This window comes from Elephantulus edwardii, unplaced genomic scaffold (assembly GCF_000299155.1).
Source record: "Elephantulus edwardii isolate Elephantulus edwardi_28Jun2011 unplaced genomic scaffold, EleEdw1.0 scaffold02740, whole genome shotgun sequence".
Classification (NCBI taxonomy): Eukaryota; Metazoa; Chordata; class Mammalia; order Macroscelidea; family Macroscelididae; genus Elephantulus; species Elephantulus edwardii.
The window spans coordinates 1-5,769 of NW_006402490.1; the positions used below are offsets into that span (position 1 = coordinate 1).

Here is a 5,769-nt window from a genome sequence, read left to right on the forward strand (position 1 = left end):
ATGTTGATCTTGTATCCTGCTACTTTGCTGAATTGGTCAACTACGTCCAATAGTTTTCTTGCTGAGTCTTTAGGGTTTTCTAAGTATACTATCATGCTTTTCCTGGTTTGTCGGCTTTCTTTTTACCCTATTAGAGAATTCTTTTGATGCTCACAAGGATTTGATTAATTTTTTTAATTAAGCAGAAATTTTATTTCCAAGATTTTCACAAACATAAAATTTTAAAAGTATCCTTAGTCAGGTTTTGACATCATCAAACTAAAACATGACATTAACAATTTTTAAAGATTGTATTATTTTCATATCACTTTGTTTTTAACCATTTGCAATATTTTTTAGCTCACATTTTAAACCTTTTTAAAAAGAGAAATGTAGTTTCTGAGTTTTTTTAAATATAATTAAGACAGAAAAACATACAGGTGCAGCCTAATAAACCATAAGTGTTACCTCTGTTTAGTGTTAAACATAAAAGTGTCTTCTCATTTAGGAAAATAAAGGCATCCTCTATTAAGAGATGACTTATTCTTTACCCAAATTTATACCAGCAATGATCAGATGACAAATGTCAGATTTTATACGGCCGTGCCTTGGTAACCACTTGTGATTTTCACCTAACTTCATAAAATCAATTATAATACAATTTGAGGTACATGCAGTAGTTCATAATAACAAACAGGCACTACTTTTCAGTGTGTATCGAGTATTATTAATATTGATGATGTTGTTGATTGCCTTCGAGTGGAGCATGACTCATTGCAACCCTAAGAACAAAACTACAACTATCGACATTTATCAAATCATAGAGTTTCTGGAGGCATATTATTTAGGAAGTGGATGCCACTCTTGCTTCCAAAGTATTAATGTTACTGCATTAGTATGTTAAAGATGTTTTAATGTATTTAGGAGTGCCCTGTTCATATTTCTTATGCATAGAAAGTTATTCTGAGACAAACATTTAACCAACTGGATTTAGATAAAAACCATACCTAACTAGCATATACAGATTGGACTTAAAGACCTGATCTTGTTCATGAGGGGCTGCCAGTATTACGTATCTTCATTTAGAAATTGTAAATTCGTGAGAAAAGAACACATTTTCTTACAATATAAAAATCTTAGGAACAAATTATAAATATTGAATAACAAAAATGTTTGCCTTCTTAAAATGTAAATATCCAGTAAACAAAACATAGTATTCTAGCTACAGTAACACTTCTATTTTGCTATGTTGTTTATGTGTACTGTCGAGTAGAATCCACTCATAGCTGACCTTCTGGCTGGTCTTCAGAGGCAATTAATCACACAGGATATTATCCATCCTCCTCCTGTGGGCCAGGTGGTGGATTTGAACTACGTGCCTTCGGGATTATAGTGAGGCTTTTTGCACTAGACGACCAGAGTTCCCTTGTTTTGCTGTACTTGGTGGTAAAATTTTTGTTTCTCATAAAACATTTTATGAAAAGAACCATTATTCGTTAAAGGGCTACTCAGTCACTGTTTTCTTATTTGATTGAAAACATATCAGTATCTATAGAAATTTGTAAGACCGGGGCACAGGGAAAGGTCTCAAATAGCCAAAAGTAGTGTGCCTAGAGAAAAGTGTTTTCTTGAGACTTGGCAGCTGTCATTCATCACTTTGTATTTGAAGGCATTCCTCAGAGAATTTCTTCCTAATCTTCAGAATAAAGCACAGGTTCTGGCCTCCCAGAAAGGTTTGCTTCCAGCTGGAACACCAACAAGCAGGCATCTTTGCAGACATTCTGTGTGCAGTACTGTTGAACCTCCACTGCTGCCTGGGAGACCATGAGCCTTTCCATGCTCACTTCCAGCTTGAGCTGCTTCATCAGGTGTACCAGGCATTCGTGCTGGGTCCAGAAGACATGGCCATGCCAGCATTTGGCTCCTAGGTGTGTGTGCAGAACCAGGATTTGATTTTTAGAAGATCCCATTTCTTACTCGGTTTGCATTCCATCTCCCAGCTTGACAAATGCAGAGAACTCTCTCTCTCTTCTTACTCATATTCTTATGCATATTCTTATAATACCTTGTCTTCCCAAGCTGCCCTTTGCTATATCTCTTTTCATCTCTTGTACTTTGATATCTCTTCCCTTTGCTGAGTGTTTGGGGTTTCTGTCCTATCATCTGCATATAGAAATAATTTTACTTCCCATTCATTCATTGTTGCACATTTTCCTCCCTGCCCCGTCCCCCCCCCCAGCTTGTTTTTCTCTTTGAAGGAAAAATAAAAAATTCTTTCATAGTTATACAGTCCTCCACAGTCCACTATTGTAAAAAAAAAATTTTTTTTCTATGCCAATTTCCATTCCTCTTATTTTCTTGCCCTATTGCTCTAGCAAAAACATCAAATATGATATTGAATAGGAGTTGTGTTTAATAGAAAGGATCATGGGTTCTTGTCCTTCATTTATTTTTTTATTTTTATTATTATTTTTACGTGTACCGTCAAATCAGGTCTGACTGGTACAGGAGGAGATTGTCCCCTCCTTCTCCAGCAGAGCATCTGGTGGATTTGAACCGTGTACCTCTGGGATTGCAGTGCAGCGTTTTGCCTCTAGGCCACCAGAGCTCCCTGTCCTTCATTTATTGATAGAGTGGATTACATTGAAAGTTTTCCTTATGTTTAGCCATTCTTGCATGTTTGTTATGACTCTCACTTCAGCATGTGAATTGTTTTCATATGTTGTCAGTTTCTATAGGACAGCATTTTTTTAAGGGTTTTAAAATCTATTTATTAGGGATATTAGTCTGTGGTTTCTTATTTCGTGGTCTCTTGGCCAGGTTTTGGTAGCAAAGTTATACTTACTTCATGGAATGAATCTGAGAAAGTTCCTTCTTCTTTTTCTATATTCTAAAATAATTTAAATAGGATTAATGGCATTCCTTTCCTGGATATTTGATAGAATTTGCTTGTGAGGTTGTCTGAGCCAGGGCTGCTGCTTGTTGGGAATTTAAAATTTTTTTCTTTTTTTTGGTTTTTTCTGTTTTAATATTGGTTGTTTTTTCCATTGTTGCACATTTTCTGCCCCCCTCTGCCACTGCAACCTACCCTGTAATGAACCCCTTGTTTGCGATTGCTGTCATACATACAATGCCTAATCATATATTCCTTCCAGACAGTTCTTTCCCTTATCTGTTCTAGTGCAGTGCTTTATCTACCCAGTCTTTCCCCATTCTCTTCCCAGCCCTCCCATGTCTGCCCTATTTTATGACAGTGGTGTTACACAGTTATTTGTCCTTTTGTGCCATGAGCATAATGCCATCCAGGTTCCTTCATGTAGTGTCATGCATTATGAGTACATTGTTTTTCAATGCTGTGTAATATTCCTTTGTTCCATAGTTTTTCAGTCCAGAGTTTTTTCAGAGTTGTTTCCATCTCTTTGCTGTTGTGAACAATGCAGCAATAAACATGCATATACATCTGTGTGAGTCATGGCTCATATTTCTTGGGTATATTCCCACTGGTGGAATTGCCAGATCAAATGATATTTCTGTTTCCAGCTTTTTGAGAGAATGCCCAACTGCTTTCCATTTTATATTGCCACCAGCAGTAAATAAGGGTTCCAATTTCTCCACAACTGTGCCAGCATTTGTTGTTTGCTGCCCTGTTGAAGTTTGCTTTTGTTGCTGGGGTGAGATTATCAGATATGTGATTTCTAATTATTTCCCACCTGTCTGTGGGTTTCCTATTTAACTTGTTGGAGGTTATTTATGTGCATAGGGATTTGATTCTTAGAACATCCTATTCATTTATTCTCTTCATTGGTGCATTTAAACCATTCACATTCACTATAATTATTGTGATGTAAGGTTTTATTGGTGTCATTTTGTTGGGTTCTTTTTGATATTGTTCCTGGTTACTCTGATCCATCTTCCTTTCTGTAGCATCTCTATGAGAAGGACTTCCTTTAGTATTAATATTCTAGTATATTATTATTAGTTATTAATAGTCTAGTATAAATCAGATATTAAGTTTTAATATTCTAGATTAAAGTTCTTTTTCTAGGTTTTCTAATACCCATTTGTTTTATCTGTATTGTGTATTTTTAAAACTTCTATTTCTTTTTTGTTTGCATATGATATTCATACACATTGCGTTTCATTCTTGTACATGGTGCTTGACACAATCATTTACATTGTGTTTCATACACTCATTCATATGTATTTAGTCTATATAATGAATCACTATTGATCTATGCCTATTTTTCTTTTCAAAATTTAAATAAAATTGTTTTTCATACCACATCTTTTCAGTTTCATTTACACACTCCTTCCTCCAACCAACAAATTGTACAACCCAGTGATTAATGCCCCTGCACCTCTGCCCAACCTCACCCCTTTGCGCCCACTCTCCCCTTTTTGGGTTCTCATACATGTTCTCTAATAATGGTCTTATATAGAATTTATCCTTATGGGACTGAGTTCACTTAGCATAATGCTCTCCAATCCCTCCCATGTTCTTGTTGTTAAGTGCCATCAGGTCACAGATGACTCATAGCAACCCTGTGAACAAAAGACTTGAACACGTGTAACTTCTCACCATTTCTCCATGTTCATAGAGTTTTCAGAAGCAAACTGTTTCTGAAGTGAATACCACTCCTGCCTTCCAAGCTTGTTTTAATCAAGAAGTTCCACCAAACACTGTCCACCAAGGGTAACCATTGTTGCATTTGACACATCAGTGTCACAGTGTTTAGCAGCACAGCAACCACAACTTCACCTCTATACAGCAAACCCATGCTATACTACTTAGAAGAATGTTTGACCAAAAACCAATTAAACCCAGGCCTGAGGGCCACAGATTAAAATCACCCACCTTGGGTTTGGTAGCATAACCTTCAATCCACTAGGCCAACAGAACTCTGCAGGTGACTTCCAAACTGGATTCCAGCCCCATACTTCTGACCAAATGCATTTTTAAATAGGAGGCCGTATCACATCATCTCACACCCATAAGCAAGTCAACAGTCTACCCTAATCCTCACCAGAACCAGCAAACAAGCCTCTGTAGAATCCAGCTGCTGCAGATGACTTCCCAACTGATTCCCCCCTCCAACATTAGGTATAATTTCCCAAGTTTTTGCTCCTGCATGCTGTATAGAATTCCATCATGTGAATGTACCATAATTTCTTAATCCATTCACTTGTAGTTGGACATTTGGGCTGTTTCCATTTTCTTGCGATGGTGAATAATATTTCTATGGATTTTGGTGTATAAGTCTCCATTTGTGCCTCATTTTTTATTCTCTCGGAACATTACAGCAGTGGAATAGCTGGGTCATACGGTATTTCTATGTTCTGCTTTTTGAGAAAATGCCAAATTGCCTTCCAGAGTGCTTATACCATTTTACAATCGCACCAACAATGTATAAGAGTTGCTTTCTTTCCACAGCCTCTCCAACATTTATTACTTGCCGTCCTGCTAAACTTTGCGACTACTACTGAAGTAAGATGGTTTCTGGATGTGCTTTTGAGCATTTCTTCATGTGTCTGTTGGCCATTCAAATACCTTCCTCTGTGCAGGTCTTTCCATGTCTTCTGCCCATTTTGTAATTCTGTTATCAGACCTTTTTTTTTTTTGTGGAGGCCCTATTAGAACTTGCTCAGAGTTTCTTAAGCTGAAGGAGTTGAAAAACGAATTCAAGCCACGGGTGGCAATACTTAAGGATGCTTTGGGTTGTTTGTTGTTGTTGTTATGTGCCGTCGAGTCGTTTGCGACTCATAGCGACCCTATGTACAACAGCCCTAAAC

General features: G+C 37.1%; 1 pseudogene; it reads right to left on the reverse strand.

The window, feature by feature from the left end:
- Positions 1 to 1,677: 1,677 nt before the first annotated feature.
- Positions 1,678 to 1,882, reverse strand: LOC102847207 (annotated as a pseudogene).
- Between the last annotated feature and the right edge of the window lie 3,887 nt (positions 1,883 to 5,769).